Raw genomic sequence first — 17,045 nt, 5'->3', positions numbered from 1 at the left:
GTTGGCCTTCCTGTCCGGTTTATTCAAACCATTTTCATTGGAAAGAAGACTCAAGCCACAGTCTCTCAATCTCCACGGATCTACTCGCACCCAACTGCGACTGCTCTGAATCCAGCGTCTGACTTCCTAGTTGGCTCTCAGCTCCCGCGGCGGGCACTGCGCCTTCTCTGGAGCACCCCCCCCAACCCCCCGCGCCCCTGCACGCCTCTGCACACGCTTCTGCACTCCCCTTTCCACCCAGAACTCTGTCCTGCCCCCGAGCCGGTCCCTGGCCACCCCTGTGCGGGTCCCGCTCAGGCACCTGCAGGAAACGAGAGCCCTGCGCGCTCACCTGGGGCCAGAAAACCAACCCACAGCCGCAGTTTGTCAGCGGAGTGGTGGGAGGGGGCAGTAAAAAGGCGCTGGGGGTGGGTATTAACCGTGATCCCTCCCGGCCGGGCACGAGAGGTGGGAACTGACTCAAGTTTCCCCGGGGGGTGGAATTTTTCGCTCCCTCGGGGAGAGAGGCAGGCACACGTGGGCGGCAGGAGCGCGCCCGGCGGACGGCGCTGCCCGGCTTGGCGGCTCGCCGGGCAGGGGTGAGGCGGAGGTGCGCGAAGGTGCCTCGTGGGCCTGGCGGGGTTGGAGCGGCGCGCAGGCGCACTGGGGCCAGCCCGCCGGCCGGGTCCCGGGGTACAAAGAAGCGCCGCGCAGAGCAGGGGTTCCTGGAGGTCTCCGGAGCCGCCTGGGGAGTCCCTCCCGCCCCGCTTCGGGACGCCGCCACGGTCGTTTCCCGCGCGGTGACTGAGGCTTGCCAGCCTCCCCCGACCCGCTCGCCCCTGCAGTGGCTGCAGGGCCCGGAGAGCGGCAGTCCGTTTCGGGGTTTAATTCTGGCGCTCGCACGCGGGGGCCGGCTCCGCCCTCTCCGCCCCGCCCCCTCCTCCGAGGTCCGGGAGCCGCGGCCCGCCGGGCGCCGCAGGTTGGGGAGCGCGCCTGGAGGTGAGTGAGTCTGGGGGCTGCGCCGCGCCCTGGGTCCGGCGGGGTCGGCGCGGGGCGTCCGGACCCCGACCCGTGGCGCGGGCCGGCCAACTTGGCGCGCGCCCGGGGCGGTGGCGGGGGGCAGCCCCGCGGGCTCGCGCTCGCCCTGCCTCCCCCGGCGGCCTCGGGGCGGGCCTAGGGACGGGGTCCGAGAGACCTTTGCTCGGGCCCCGCGGCCGCGCGGCTTTGGCGCGCGCTGCGGCCGCGCGGCTCGGCCGGTCGGGGCAGCGGCAGAGTCCCGGCCGGGGCCGGGAGGGTGCGGGCGCGCTGCGCTGGGGTACCCTCGGGCCCTGTACTAGCCCGGGACGGGGTGCCGGACCCTCCCCGAGGCGTCACGGGGTGAAGTTCTCGGCTCCGCTCCGCAGGGGGAGTGGAGGTCGACCTCTTTATCTCTGTGCCCCAGAGCGGCAGGTGGCCTCGGTCGCCCTCCGCCGACTCCGAGATGGCTCCGGCCCGGGTCGGAGGGGTCGGGAGGTGGGGGGAGGGCGGGGGAGCCGGGGCCTCCGGGACGCGACCCTGACCAGCGCGGCGTGGGCTTCTGGGCGGCCCGCGGCGTCAGGTCGGCGGAGGGTGCCAGCGCCCTTGAGCGGACTTGGTCCCCGACGTCCCCTCTACCGTGCCATTTCGGCAGAAACCCACGCACTCCTGCGCTCAAGGCAGCCACCGCCCCTTGCTCACTCTCCCCCCTGCACCTGGGTCCCCGGGGAACTTTTCGGAGGCAGCTTCTCGAGGTGGGTCCTGCGGGTCGGCGGGAGCGGCTCTGCACCAGGGTGATGGGTGAGGGCTTTGGCCGAGTTAGCGTTAAAAACAATCTGTGGCGTCCCCCAGTGCTCGCTGTCTGCACCTCATCTCTGCGAGGTTCGTCTCGTCGTATTAACGAAATACATCAGCAAGACAGCCCTGAGACTAGCAAGGAAGGGTAATCATCCACACGTGTAATTGTGCAGTTTCTTTCCCCCCCTCTATTCCCCGCATCTCTGAGTTGGATGGAAATCAGAACCTGCTTCCTCTTTTTTAATTCGTGGGTTTAGTCACCTTGATTTTTAGGTGGTGCTTAGCTGTTCATCTGCTAATTGTTCTTTTCGTCCAACTTTCTCTACTAAAAAGTGGGGCACTCCCACGTTGTATTTATTTAAAAAATTGAGATATAATAAACATGTCATAAATTTACCCTTTTAAACTGTTCAATTCCATGGTTTGTAATATATTCACAAAGTTATGCCGTTATCACTACGAATTCCAGAACATTTTCATCACCCCCCGAGAGAAGCCCCATCCGCGTTAGGAGTCATTCCTCATTTCACCCTTCCCCAGCCTCCCTCCTTCATTTTAAGGTGAGGTTTTCCCAAGGTAGAGATTGAATTAGAAACTGAGAGATTATTAATTTCGGACCTTTTTCAGTTAATGGATTTGGGGGAAGGTGCTGCGGATGAGGCAGTGGAAGAAAATTTTAGTAGGGATTGTCCCGTGGTGAGATTAGTGTCTTAAGGATGCAGGAGAATCGGTTAGTGGTGGAATGATGGCCCCCTTCAAAGACACTCACAGGAGGGATGCATTTTATCTCCTGTGGGGCACAGGGGTGCTTTGGGGGTACTTTGTCAAGTTCGTAAACTTTTCTAGTTGAGGTTCCACCTCAGCAAAAGTGAGCTCTGTTTTGTGTGTGTTTCGGGGGGGGGGGGGGGGCGAAGGATGATAGAGCAGAAAAAGAGCAATGTTTTAAAAATAGTTTTAAATCATCCAAACTGGTCCCAAAGAAAGAAACCACAGGCAAATGGCCACGAGAATCGATACAGTCAAGACCTAGATTCATTTTGTGAGTGTCAGCATTTGCTCACAAATAGTGCCATGAGCTGATGTGCTCCTGCATCAGTTCCCTAGTCCAGGGGGGAGGAGGAGGGTGGGCAGGGGTGTAGCTGGAGGAAATTCAAGGAATTGGGGAGGAGGTAGGCAAAGGGCTGACAAGGGGCTGTGCTTATGGGAGCGGAGGCCCGTAGGGTACACAGGTTCAGAAGCAGCAAGGGGGATCTCAGGGAAAAATTACAGACACGTCCTCAGGCATTTGCTGGATTATTTGTGCATGTTTTAAAAATCTCAGCAGAGTTGAAACAGCCCAAATGACACAGCAACCTCCGCACATCTCTTCTGCCCTGCATTCAAAGAAGCCAAGTTGGTTTCGAATGTTATGAGACATTTTATGTCTCTGTTGCCTGGGTAGCTTGGCTTATGCCATCTGTTTTTTTGTGTTGTTTTGTTTTTAAGTAATTGTTAAACTATATAACACACATACCAATCGTAAGTGTACAATACGACGAATTTTCACAGTGAACGTGAACTTGTAACTTGCCCTGAGATCAAGACACAGAATGTTGCCAGACTGCAGAAGACCCCTTCTGCTCTTTTCCTGTTACTTTTTCCTCCCAGGGTAACCACTGTCCCAACCCATAGATCAGTTTTGCCTGTTTTCATGCTCTGTGGGTATGGTATCCTCTAGTACACGTTTTTTTGTTTGTTTGTCTTTCTTTATCTGATGCTTTTTTGCCAAGGTACTAAGTTAGGAGTTTTAGTGAGTACAAGAGGAATCCTAACATTAAGTAGCTGGTTGTCCGGAAATTATCTATAAAAATTAAGAATACCAGCTAGGCAGTTTCCTTACATGTGACAAAGGAGTGTTTAGTTCATTTACCAGATATTGAGTACTTCTGTGGGTTCTGAATCGAAAGAGGTCTTTCTTGCCTGAATGGTTAGGATCGGCTTCCTTGAAAAGTAAGACTTGAGCTGAGTTTTAAGGGATCCTTAGAAATTGGCGAGGGAGCAGATCTCGCTGAAGAAGATACCACTGAGTTATCTCCAGAAGAGAGATGAACAGCACACAGGCTATCCTGGACAGTGGAAATGCTGCTGGTCTTCTTTTTATTCTTTCTCTGGAATATAGTGAAAATTGGTGAACTAATATAAAGGCAGAAAAAATTATTAAAGCTTTTTGGATGAACACTTTTTTACTTTCAAGTCAGCAGCCTGGGGTTCGATGGTGAACACTTGCCGAAGATTACCGTGCAGTGGACTGCTGCTTTGCCTAGTTATGGCTCTAAACTCACTCTTTCCCCTCAAATAAAATACAGCAAAAATTTCTCTAAGGTAAAGACTGCTCCACCAACTTGCATGTAGAATAAGCCAATATCAATTTACCTTTAGTGAATAATAATGACATTTCTATTTTATGCAAGGCTTGGTGGGGAAATTCAGAGACTTAGACCCTCACAGAGTTCATAGCAAGTGGGGAGATAGAAAGATACAGAATTATAGTGGGAGGCAGAAGGATGGAAATATCTGCTATTCATGGCTCATTCTGGAAATGTAAGGGGTGGGAAAATTCATGCTGAGAGGTTTGTGTGATATTTAAGGAGATTGGGCCTTGGAAAATGTATACGGGTGGGGATTACAGCAAAGGGCATTGCATTTTAGGGCCTAGCTTTTGAAGCAGCGAGGCAGTCTGGTAGGACTTGACGTAGTAGTTTGCTCAGTCACATACTTGGAGACTCAGGTGAATGGCAGCTTGAGATTATGCTCTCTGTCCAGTGGCTTCTAGCTGCTGAGCCCAGCCTAGTTATCTTTGGGAGAATGTTGTAGCTCTGGACCCAGACTGGCTGATTTGGATATAGGTTGTGCTGCTTGCTGGGTGACCTTTGGCACAGTTACTGAACCTCTCTGTGATTCAGTTTCCCATTTATAAAAAGGGGATAGCAAAAGCACTCCCCTCATGGAGTTGCCTGAGGATTAAGTGAGTTAAAGTGATATCAGAGGGGCACTGGGGTGGCTCCAGCTCTGGATTTCCGAGTGTCCAACTCTTGATTTTGGCTGAGGTCATGATCTCGGGGTGCTGGGATCAAGCCCTGCGTCAGGCTCCGTGCTCAGTGTGGAGTCCGCTTGGGATTCTCTTCCCCTCCCTGTGCCCCTCCCCCTGTGCAGGCTCGCTCTCTCTTTCAAATAAATCTTTAAAAACCAAAACCAAAACCATAGAGAGCACTTAGAAGACTACCTGGTACACCATAAATGCTAAACATGTTCACTGTTTTTTTTAAATTTTTAATTGTTTAAATTTCTGAAATAGTATTTGTCCATAGAATAATGCAAACAACAAAAAAGCATTTAAAATGAAAACTAAAACCCGTTCCTCCTCTCGGATCCCTGCTCAGCTACAGTCTCTTATCGGGCGTTACTGTTAACTCTTTCCATTTTCAGTTCTTTTGGTGGTTGTCATTAAACAAATGACCTCAAACTTCAGTGGCTTAAACGCTTGTTTCATGGTATTATGGATTCCGTGGGTCAGGGATTCAGGCAGGATTTGGCTGCTGCTTGTGGTGGTGAGGTTTCTGTGTAGCACCCACTTGGTGACTGGGCTGGTCTGGACGGTCCGAGAAGGCTTTGCTCTCATGCCCCATGCCTTGACAGGGATGACTGGGGGGCTGGGCTCAGTGTTGACTGCTGACCAGAGTACTTACTACGCATGGCAACTTCAGCATAGTGGCCCCGGGTAGTCGGACTACTCACATGGCCACCAGCTTCCCTCATGTATTAATCAGGGTTCTCTAGAGAAACAACAAATAGTATGTATGTATTTTTATAGAAAAAGATGTATTTTAAGGAGTTGGCTCACATGATTATGGAGGCTGGTGAATCCAAAATCTGCAGTGTGGGCCAGAGACTGGAGACCCAGGAGAGCCAATGGTGCAGATGAAGACCAAAGGCAGTCTGCTGGAGAATTCTCTCTTGTGTGGGGAAGCTGATCTTTTTGTCCTATCCAGACCGTCAACTGATTGCATGAGGCCCACCCGCATTATGGAATACAATCTGCTTTACCCAGAGTTCACTGATTAAAATGTTAATCTCATCCCCAAATATTCTCCAGATGGACGAATACATTTAACTGCTAGAGTGCCTCAAGAGAACCAGTTAGAAGCTTCCTGGCCTTTTATGACCCAGCGTCGGAGGTTACATGACTTTCCTTTCACCAAACTCTGTTGATTGGGTCCATCGCAAAGCCTGCTCAGATTCAAGGAGAGGGGACGTGGACCTGCCACTCAATGGGAAGTGTCAGCACATTTGCAGCCTTCTTCTTAAACTGCCATAGTGTACCCTTGATTTCAACAAATTTTGCAGCATCCATTCACTCCCTGCTAAGGAAGAAAGGGAATTAATACTATCCCCACCTCTCCTCTCTTCCTCTCCCCTCTGCCTCTCAATTTTATTAGATATCCCATTATTTTTTATCTTGCTCTTGCTATTTTTAGTTCTCTTTTTTTCAGTAACCTTTATAATTTTAAATAAAGCATTCCATACTTGACAAGGCCATGGAGAAATGAGACTTGTTGAGTGTGTGTGTGTTTGAGCAGTGGAAAAGAACAGAACTGTCTAGGAGGAGACCTAACAGAGAGGCTCTTATTAAAACACTCCAGTCACTAGATGTGTGAATTGTTTGTGAGCATGTCCCCTGATGTGCACAGCAGGTGACTTAATCCAGCAGTTTTTATTTTCTCTTTGGCTTTTAAACTCGGATACCTGTTTGCCTTTTTCTCCCTTGAGCTTTATGTTTCAAGTATGAATGCTTTCTCACTGATGAAGAATCTTAAAACAGATACACTGTTGAGTTGTGTATTTGTGTATGGATACATACACCGGAAGAACCTATCAGAACTAAGCATCCTCATGCTTTTTTCATTACAGAAGCAATCAGTTAATTGGAAACAGTTATATATTTCAGACAGTGTCAGGAACCCTGTAGCTCTGTTGGAAGGTTTTTTTTTTTTTTAATTAGTTAATGGAATTGAGCAGTGGGGTTTAGTTTAACGCTCAGAAGACACACTAATCCCCCCCCCTTTTTTTTTTAATAATTATCCCCTGAGAAGCACACAAGAACCTCTATTCTTGTTGGTTTACATTGTTGTGTATTGCAGATAAAACTCCTTTTTATATAATTTTTGGCTTGATTAGAGGTAAGAATGTAAATGTGTTGATATCTGCATAATATTTTTGGCCAAAGTCAGAATTCTGACTTGTTCACATGTTGGCCTTGGGGAAAATATGAAAAAAATAGAGCAAAGGTAGAAATCAAGCTGAATTCATCCTCCCTCTTTCTCTTTCTTTCTCCTTCTCTGTCTCTTCCCCCCCTTACCCCCTTTCCTTCTCTCCCCCCCTTTTTCTCAACTGAACTGCTCTTTCCTATAAAAGTAACTGCTTTAGAGTAGCCCTTTTTAAGGGCACCTGGGTGGCTCAGTCGGTTAAGCCTCCAACTCCTGATTTCGGCTCAGGTTCTGATCTCAGGGTCATGAGATCGGGTCCTGAGTCGGGTTCTGTGCTCAGTGGGGAGTCTGCTTGAGATCCTCCCTGTCCCTCTGCCACTTTTCCCCTTCAAATAAGTAAACCTTTTTAAAAAAGAGTAGCCCTTTTTAGGGGCAGTGATTGTCCCTCTTACGTGATGCTATGAGTCCCCTTTCTGCCAAAGACTTGCTCATCTCCCTTCCCCCACACAGAGCCATGGACCCCAGCTGATCATCTTTGTATCACATCCCCGGGAGTATCCACCTCGTATCAGAGGTCACTTGTGTCAGTGCCTGAACTTTAATACATGGAATCGCAGCGTGTGTACCCTTTTGTGCCTGGCTTCTTTCACTCCGTGTTGTATTTGGAAGACTGCGCCATGCTGTTTTATGTGGCTACGGGTGGTTCTGTTCATTGGTTTCTTGTGTTCCACGGTGTGAATATACCACCGCTGACCCCTCCTCCTGGAGACCTGCTTTGGGTTGTTTCCCGTTTGGGACCAGCACGCACAGTCTGCGCACGTGTTCTGATGGATGGATGTATACGGTTGTGTTGGATGCACATCCAGGAGCACAGCTGGTGGCCGGCCTGTGCACAGTTCTGCTGTGGCAGAGATCGCCCGAGTGGTGGTATTCACGTCTATGCCCGCAGTGCTGTGGGAGTTCGACTCGCTCTAATGCTTTCATTCCCCTCTATCTTATTTTAGCCAGCTGGGTCAATACCTATTCTTGAATTCTCCAGACTGATGAAGATGAGCACGCCAAAAAAGGGCTCATATAACATATGCTATAACATGTGTTATAGCATAGCACGATACAAAACATCAGACTAGTTTAAAGAATTCATCCAGAGACGTTATGTCTGCTTTTTAACTGGCTTAGCTTTTCTGTTTTTCCATGCTGTAAAATTCAGTTCTCCTGGGATTTTCTTTAATTTGGTAGGAGATGCCTGTCAAGAGATTGACACTTAATAAAAGTTAACAAAACTTTACGAATAAACCCTCCTGGTTCTGAGCATTAAGGCTTTCGGGATATATAAAAGCTGAAAATTTTGCTCGTGCCGTCTTACCGTTTGAACTTTGCTGATTTGTTAAGTCGATCTACTGATTTTTAGCATTTACTGTGACATTTTTATAGGAGGATTTGTCTAAGTCATGCTCTGTAGGCGGCCAGGAATTAAATTTCCACAAGAAAGTGCAAAAGAAAATTTGAGCTCTTGGGGCATAATTTTTTAAAGGCAGAAAAGAAGGGGAGTAGCCACACAGGGATATGTTGGATGTTACATAGATTGAGTGGCAGTGCTAAGTTTTTTGCCATTTTTTTAGAAAATGAAATGAGTCATTTTGATGAAACTTAATGTATGATTTGATGTGCTTGAGTTTCCTTTTGAAATTTCATCCTTCAGCTTCTTTTTTTTTTTAAGATTTTATTTATTAATTTGATAGAGACACCCCGAGAGAGGGAACATAAGCAGGGGGAGTGGGAGAGGGAGAAGCAGGCTCCCTGCTTCTACTTTAAGGGGCCTGTTTTATCTTCTCAATTGTTTCCTTTTGAGGATTGTATGCCTCTTTAGGAATGCAGCCCCGCTTTGTACTTAGTGCAAATGTTCTCTCCCCCTTTATATATCACTAGGGGTGTTGCTGATCAAGGGAGAGGCACTATTTGTCTTCAGTACTTGTAAGATATTTGTGGGTACTGTTTGGTCTGTTGGAGGCAAGATTAAATCCTGGGTGGCGTAGCCTAAATGGTCTTTAGAAATCCCAGGCTTCTGATCTTGAGAGCCGAATAAGATTTCTCTGCCTCCAGAGACCCCACCCTTTGATCCCCTTCCAGAGTTACAGTTCAGGAGTGGGGGGAGAGTTTATAGGATCTCTATCAAGGAGAGGAGTTTGGAAGAGAAATGATGGAAGCTTACTTCCTACAACTCAAAGTTTCTTAGCCCAGGCAGGGTTTCAGTAACAATAAGGAGAAACAATTCAAATAGTTTACAGCTGTGGAAGTTTTTTGTATATTGTTAAAAAAAATTTTTTTTTTTCTTAAGTTGAGGGAATTCAAGACTAATCCTCTCATGAAGTCATGTGAACTTGTGTTCTGATATGTTTTGGTTGGGGGGAGGAAGGGAGTGCTTGTGGCCCTAGAGTGGGATCCGAGAATTGTTCATAATGCTGAGAAGGGCCATGGTGTGGGAGGGTGGGGGGCACTGGCTTGAGGAACAGCAGCAGGGGCTATTTATGGAGTGGTGAGATAGAAGGGAGATGACTAGGTTACGCTTTGTAGGCATTCAAAAATATTTGTTGAATGAATATGCATGATTATATTCATCACGTACTAAAGCTGCCAGATCTGCATGAAGGTCCCGATTCATCAACTATTGCAGTGGTTTAGGTGCTCACTGCGTGGGAACTTATCCTTTAGGTGATAAGGAATTCCATGCTTCCATCAGCTACAGCTGAAGCATTTTGGTTGAAAAGAGATTTGTCCTAACAAGATTTGATACACGCACACACACACCCACCTACCCACCGGCCAGGCATGCATCTGAATCCTGTTTTGTTCCCTATTGCTCCTCTCTACACACCCTTCCTGTGTGTGTGTGTGTGTGTGTGTGTGTGTGTGTGTGTGAGAGAGAGAGAGAGAGAGAGAACTTAGGGACACGAGGGTACTATAAGTTACCCTCAATGGACTCTGTTTTGTCAGGAGAGTTTTATTTATTTTTGTATTCAGTTCCCATTTATTTTTGGCTCTTGGGGCCATGTGATCTCTTCAATATGAAAAAAAAAGCAGCAAGTTCAACACAAAATAGAGATCAGAAGTGCAGAGTAGGACAGAACCAAAGCAGGGGAAAGGGAAGAGGTGAGATGCTGGAAGATGGAGAACTTCCTGTCCCCCTCTTCTGAGGAATGACTCAAATGTTTAGGTGGCAGCACGCAGCTTTCCATAGGTAATTTTTCCCTTTATTTTCAGCAGAGTTTTATTTTTATTTTTTTTAATTATTTTTTGAAAATTTCATTTATTTTTTTAGAGAGAGAGAGAGCAAGCAGGGGGAGCAGCAGAGGGAGAGAGAGAACCCCAAGCACACTCCACGCTCAGCCTGGAGCCCGTCGTGGGGCTCGATCCCACGACCCCGAGATCAGGACCTGAGCCAACACAGAGCCGGACACTCAACCGACTGAGTCACCCAGGCGCCCCCAGGAGAGTTTTAATCAATTTTTAGGTTAAGAGAGAAAGAGAACTGTCTCTTTTTGTTTGTTTCTGGCTCACTTTAGCCAGCCCCCGGAAACAAAAGGCTACTGTTTGGATAATCACGGGGAAACTGGGAGAGCCTAATTGGAAGGACTTTGTTTTCCTTTAATGAAATCCTGTGTGCTCATAAAGCTGTTTCACACCTTCCAGAGAAAAGGAGCTCTCACTCAGAAACAGAGTGCTACTGTGTCTGGGCTTGGTGCTGCGCGCCCTGGGGAGGGCATGCCGGCCCTCACCTTTTGAAGTCAGGAGTGAGTAAGAAGACCAGGAGGACTTTGAGCCAGCCCAGACCCACTGAAGAAAGTAGCTTTACTACAACAGAAGGAAGAAAAAGAAAATGTCATTCTTTCCTGTCCATCAGCTTTGCCAGCAAGTGGGGAAATGCTGCTTAAGGGCTTGACATTTATATAGTTTAGGAATCATTTTCTTGGGAACTTTCTCTTTCAAAGAAAAAGTGTTAGGAGCCTCTGGCCTCACGATCCAGTTTGACCTAATAACCATGCTTCCCTGTTGATCTGATCTGAGTCCTGACTTTAAGCTGTTGCCCACAGATGTCTTTAAGCTGTTACCCGCAGAACCAACCCCAGGCTGCCTCGGGGTGCTGAGTCCATGGACACTGTGCTTGGTTCTCAACATCTCTTTGTCTCTCGACCCTCAGTGGCCCAGGGCAGCTTTTTCTTCCCCACTTTCTTCCCTTTTTTTACCTTTATTTTTGGACCACTCAGATTGAAGGGATCTGATTCAATACAGGGCAGTGGTCAGGAGCCTGGGTTCTAGAGTCTTAACTCTTATGTTTCCTGTTGGGCGTCTATTTCCTTTGCCTCCTTGTGTCTGAAAAGAAACAGTATCATTTTGCTATGCTGTTCAAGTGTGTCTTGGGTGTGTGAGTGTGGGGCGGGGGGGGGGGGGGGAGGGAGGGAATATAAAAGAAGGAAGGTCTAAGATATAGTATTTCCTGACTATAAAACTCCCTGGAAGAACATCTCAAAAGAGCTGTCCTGTTTGCTCAGGGCCAGAGGAGTAGAGAAAGGGTTATGGCCCCAGGTAGCACACAGTGGATCAGCGAACCCTGGGAGCAAGTAAGAGGGCAGAGCCAGGCTCAGGGACCCCAACTCTGAGAAGTGCCACCACCCTTCTCTCTTCTCTGCAAGGTCTTCCACAGATTTGGCTGAGCAAGATCATCTGTCTCTGCCTGTAACATGGGGGTAACGAGAGGGCTGGTATAGAGGAGCCCAGGTGATCAACGAGGTCATGGACGTATGAGCCTTGCCGGAGTTGTGTTGACATCTGGATCACTTGGGAATCCTGGTGCTCTGACTGCTGCCCCAGCCAAGGAAACTCAGCGGTTATGTAGGATTCCTGGTAATTACTGTTGGTTATTGAAGTTGGGGTACTTGTCTCAGGAGGCATTGGGATGGGGAGAGATGAGATACAGTCCTGGGACCCCAAGTTGGTGGGCTCTGCACATCTCTTCTGGGAAATAACCTCCATACGAATGCTGGTTATGCAGAGCTATGCTGGAAACATGTTATGGGACTTTCAAGGGCTGGTGGTGCAAACCATTCATCATTTAGAATAACGTTTCTAGGATATAATGCATAAATATTCTTGATAAGCTGTGGGCCCACTGCTGGTTGTTAAATCGGTGATTCATTGTATGTGAAGCTTTGGGGGAGTGAGAAGAGTAACATTGTATTTATAGTCCAAAGCCTATGCAAAGGCTGGGTCCCATTCAGTTAACTGCTTAGCTTTTCTTAAATCAGTGACTATGTGGACCCAGAGGTTGGGTCTTTTTCTCGCAGCAACACGCACTGTTTTGCCTTTTCTTGTGTTCATTAAAATTAAGAACTTTCATTTAGCAGTATAAATGAAGGGTGGAAAGGCAGGTCACAAAGTAGGAGATATTTGTCATATATTCAATAAGCAGCTTGTCCAGAGTATGTCAGGACCAGCTACGAATCAGAAGGGCATTCAACATCACCAGTCATCAGGAAAATGCACATTAAAACTTCTATAAAATACCAACACATATTCAAATGGCTCAAATTAAAAAAACAAACCGACCCTGATAACCAAATATTAGTAGAGATAGGAAAAACTCAAACTCTCATTAACTGCTGGTGGAAGTATAAATTGGGTTTAATCACTTTGGACTTACTTCCGAAGCTGGACAAATACCTAGCTTATGATTCAGTAATTATACTCCTAGATATATATGCCCGACAGGAATGAGCACATACGTGCACTAGAAGCATTTGCAAGACCTCTCGTAACGGAATGATAGGAACCTCAGAGAAATAGTCCAAATGCACGTGAATGGCAGGATTCATGCATGAAATATTGCACAGCAATAAAAAAAACACAGTAGTGCTGCACAGAAAAACATGAATATTGAGACATTATATTGAGTAATATTATAGATATTATATTGAGTAAAAGAAGCCAAAAGTGTACATATTGTATGATTTCTTTTATATGAAGCTCAAAAGGGGGGAAGAATAATCACTGGTGAATAGAAGAATAGGGCAGGGGGGCTGGGGTCAGGGGTATATTGACTGGGAAAGGACATGGGGGTCTTCTGGGGGTCCTGATGAGGTTTTCTATCTTTGACCTAGTTGCTGATGACATGAGTATGTTCATTTGTAAGGATTCCTCATGATAAATATTTAAGATTTATAATTTTACTGTATGTGTGTTAGTCCCTAATTTTAAAAGTTTATTAAGATCAAACATTTAAAAATAAATAAGCCAGGATTTATAATAAAACAGTTAGGCTTACTGGCTGTGTAAAAAGAGAAACTCATTTAAACTGGCTTAGACAAACCATCATCAACAAGGAGTTGGTTGGGAAACCAACCCAGCCAGTCCTCCTAGGAGTTAGGACCTGAAGTTGGTTCCTGGTACCTGGCACTCATGGTATCTTGTCTCCAGCATTTGTACCATACTTTGGCTTTTCTCTACAGATTACCTTTCTCTGCTTCAGCTCCCATGTGGTAGAAAATTGGCAGCTCAGCCCTTCCTATCTCCAGTCTTGCTGCTCTAGCCCACTCTCCCATCAGCAAGGCTTAGCCTGTGCCTCTTTTTTTTTTTTTTTCCTCCCTGGAGCTCGGAATCATTTTGTGATCCCGTTGGCTGTGGCCAGGGAGGCTGGGATTGTGTAGGAAACACAGAGTAGCCAAGGGTAAGGATGGGTGGATTTTTCTAAAAGGGAAATGTGTGTGGGAAGAAAATGGTCGCCATCCTATCACGTGTTCTCCTGCTGAATGTCTGCTCCCTCAGGTCTTTTTTAGCCCTAATTTGGAGCAGGGAAGAAGAGTCCCCAGGAAATTCTTTGCTACCTCACAACCAATCAGACTCTTGTGTTTGCTTCCAAATGGACACCCCAGCAGCTTGACCCTGATATTTTGCAAAGTCTTCCTGAGCTAAGCTTTACCAAGCTCTCTCACAAACTAGCCTTGCAAAGGGAGCTGTTACCTTGTATCATTTGGGAATTATGGAATAGTTTCCCTAATGCATGAAGATTCACATCTTCTGGATCTAATTTTCTGTCCAATTGTAGGAAATAGTGTTCCTAACTTGATTTGAACTTAGCAATGAGAATAGCCTTCCTGATAACTACTGTGGGCTTGCTAACCATGATAGAGGGAACCATGGCCCCCCAGATTCAGGGCTTTGCAGGGAAGAGTATAGCATTATCTCTCTCCCACTCTCTTGGGTCAGCTTAGTCCTAGTAAGTGTTAGGAGTTTCTCTGGGCATCCAGCTTGCCAAAACCCCATCACGAATTTGAGATGGTGCTGAATTTTTCCTTCAGCAGTGAAGTTTTGAAATGAATTGCTGTATATTTTCATCAGAGTAGCTATGAGAAGAGTCTTTAAGCATTGTTTTTCTTTGGCCTCTAGAAAAAAGTTTGAGAGATCTAGTAATTTTCATCAAGTTATTTTTAAATTGCTCATTTAAAAAACTATCCGCACCATCAGAATATTCATATTGGTAAGATTTCCGGGCAGAGACTAATACTAAAAAGCTAAAATGAACCTGGCCTTTTTTGGGCTTGATTTCTACATCCCATAAAATCCCAATTACATTTCCTTGTTTTGCTGGGAGACCGGTTTGCCGGTTAAGTTTATAACCTTGATTCTTGTTTTATCCCCCATCAGCTAGAGGTTAATTACATGTCTATGGAATGGTGAGCTGTTGAACCTTATCTTCTTTGAACCTACCATTGTTCTCCACAAGGTCTTCTAAAGGTCAAACAGGTAACTTAAGTTTTCTCTCTCTTTCTAAAGCACATATTTATAAGGTAAAAACTTGAATTAGAAAAATTTTCAGTTTATTTTGTATGTTATGCAGATGGTTAGCATGGAAATTCACTGGCGGTAAGACCTACCTGTTTTTCTGCATTCATTAGGTTGCCCTGGGTATCAATTATTCCATTGATCATTAAAACATTTTTTTTTTAAAAAGAAGTGATGGCTTCATCTCTCACCTTAGGCTACATGATGCTCAGTGACCTAAAACAACATTTTAATTTCTGGTTCACATTACGCGGCAGCTGTGGTTCTACTCCAGAGGTCTTCTCTAGTCTAGCTCCAGATCCGGGTTGAACGAGCCACCCCACTCTGGGACATGGCAGAGGGTGAGAAAGGGAATGACCAGTCCATTCGTGGCTGTTAATGCTCCTGTTTATATGTGACTTCTCGCATTCAGTGGGCTATGGCAAGTCACATGGCTAAGCCGACCAACAGCAGGGTAGGGAAATGTAATTAATTCTTCCATCGGGAGACACTACGAGTCACATGAAAATGGGAAGTCTATTCCTTTTATAGGGAGGGCTGCAGATAATTGAAACAACATAGTCTGCCACGATGGAGAACTATATTTAATTCTAAGAGGTTTAAGGGCCTGTATGCTGAATCAGAACCAGCATTTAGATTGATTACATCTGTATTTTGGGGGTTGTTTTGAAGAAGTTATGCTTCAGAAATCTGCCTACATATGGAAAACAGGTCTTATTTTTATACAGGACTGATTAATCTTTTATGAGTTGCAGAGCTGTACCCACAAGTTAGTAACTTTCCACTCATTTTTTCTTAAGGGTCTAGATCTGAATTTAAACAAGAAGTTACTCTTCTTACTCTCTTGACCTTTGTTTCTTGATTTTCTATGTGTTATTGCTGTCGTATTGGTCGATTGTCTTTTGTTTAATTGCCTGAGTTAATATGGTTTTGGCAGCCACTCAAAGGTGGATGACACTGTAAAGAGAATGATAGAGATGAGCCTTTTGGAAAAACTAAAATTTATTAGGGCTTAGTGAATCTGTCCTGGTATTTTTCTTTCAAAAGTGAAATTGCTGAGCTGTTGCTAATATCCTTACTGGGGAATTTCTGTCTTAGTGTTGACAATGGACAAAATCAGAACCCTTTGAAGAAAGATGGCAAATTGCAATTGTACTTACTGTGAGGTATAAAACTTCAGTGCCTTGAGTGGTTATTCTCCTGTATGCATGTTGGGGAGATTCAGAACCCTTTTTGGGGGGCAAACAGGGAATCTTGGCTATTCTTAGAGTTTCACCCTCACAGCCTTTTGTGGAGTGGGGACCATCTGTTTAGGCAAGAGTCTTGCATAATTTATTTATTTATTTTTTAAGATTTATTTCCTATAGTTAAGAGGCTATTATGATTTGTCTCCCTCTCTGATTTCGTCAAACCGTAAGAGACTCTTAACTATAGGAAACAAACAGTGTCGCTGGAGGGGAGGTGGGTGGGGGAAGGGGTAACTGGGTGATGGGCATTAAGGAGGACACTTGATATAATGAGCACTGGGTGTTGTATGCAACTGATGAATCCCTGACCTCTACCTCTGAAGCAAAAATACACTGTATGTTAATTAACTGAATTAAAATAAAATAAAGAGATTTATTTACTTTAGAGTGTGTGCATGAGTGGGAGGAGGGCCAGAAGGCGAGGGAGAGAGTGAGAGGATCTCTGGTGAGCACAGAGTCACACGCGGAGCTCAGTCTCATGACCCTGAGATCATGACCTGAGCCTAAATCAAGAGTCGGCTGCTTAACCAACTGAGCCACCCAGGTATCCTTAGTTTCTGTAATTTTTATAAGAATGCTGAGATTTCTTCTGATTGGCTTATTTTTTAAAAACAGATATAATTGACATAAACATTATGTTAATTTTAGCTTTATAATGTAATGATTCAATATTTGCATATTTTGCAATGATCACCACAATAAGTCTAGTTAACATCCATCACCACACAGTTACAAATTTTTTTTCATTATGATGAGAACTTTTATTTTTTTATTAGAGTTTTTTATTTTAATTCTAGTTAGCTAACATACAGTGTTAGAATAGTCTCAGGTGTACAATATAGGGATTCAACAATCCTATACATGACTTAAGTGCTCGTCATGATAAATATACTTTTTAGTCCCCATCACCTCTTTCACCCATCGCTCT

The 17,045-nt window shown here is 45.8% G+C and overlaps 1 protein-coding gene and 1 long non-coding RNA gene across 7 annotated transcripts in view; one reads left to right on the top strand and one right to left on the bottom strand.

Moving 5' to 3' along the window:
* Window positions 1-1,848, bottom strand: part of LOC145716974 (uncharacterized) — a 14,644-nt gene extending 12,796 nt beyond the window's left edge. The window contains exon 1 of the long non-coding RNA XR_014139925.1: window positions 1,710-1,848. This is a non-coding gene — a long non-coding RNA (uncharacterized LOC145716974). The remainder of the gene's footprint in view (window positions 1-1,709) is intronic.
* KANK1 (KN motif and ankyrin repeat domains 1) overlaps window positions 690-17,045 on the top strand; it is a 170,671-nt gene continuing 154,315 nt past the window's right edge. For 2 of the 6 annotated variants that reach the window (XM_081802809.1, XM_081802808.1), the window contains exon 1: window positions 692-978. The gene's annotated coding sequence lies outside the window, so the exon portion shown is untranslated. Of the gene's footprint in view, window positions 979-1,531; window positions 1,749-17,045 lie in introns of those variants that run through there. The other 4 variants (XM_081802811.1, XM_081802810.1, XM_081802804.1 and 1 more) reach the window with 4 other exon arrangements.

Source organism: Leptonychotes weddellii, chromosome 14 (genome assembly GCF_054177405.1).
Source record: "Leptonychotes weddellii isolate Sample4059 chromosome 14, ASM5417740v2, whole genome shotgun sequence".
Taxonomy (NCBI): domain Eukaryota; kingdom Metazoa; phylum Chordata; class Mammalia; order Carnivora; family Phocidae; genus Leptonychotes; species Leptonychotes weddellii.
This window is presented reverse-complemented; position numbering and strand designations above follow the sequence as displayed.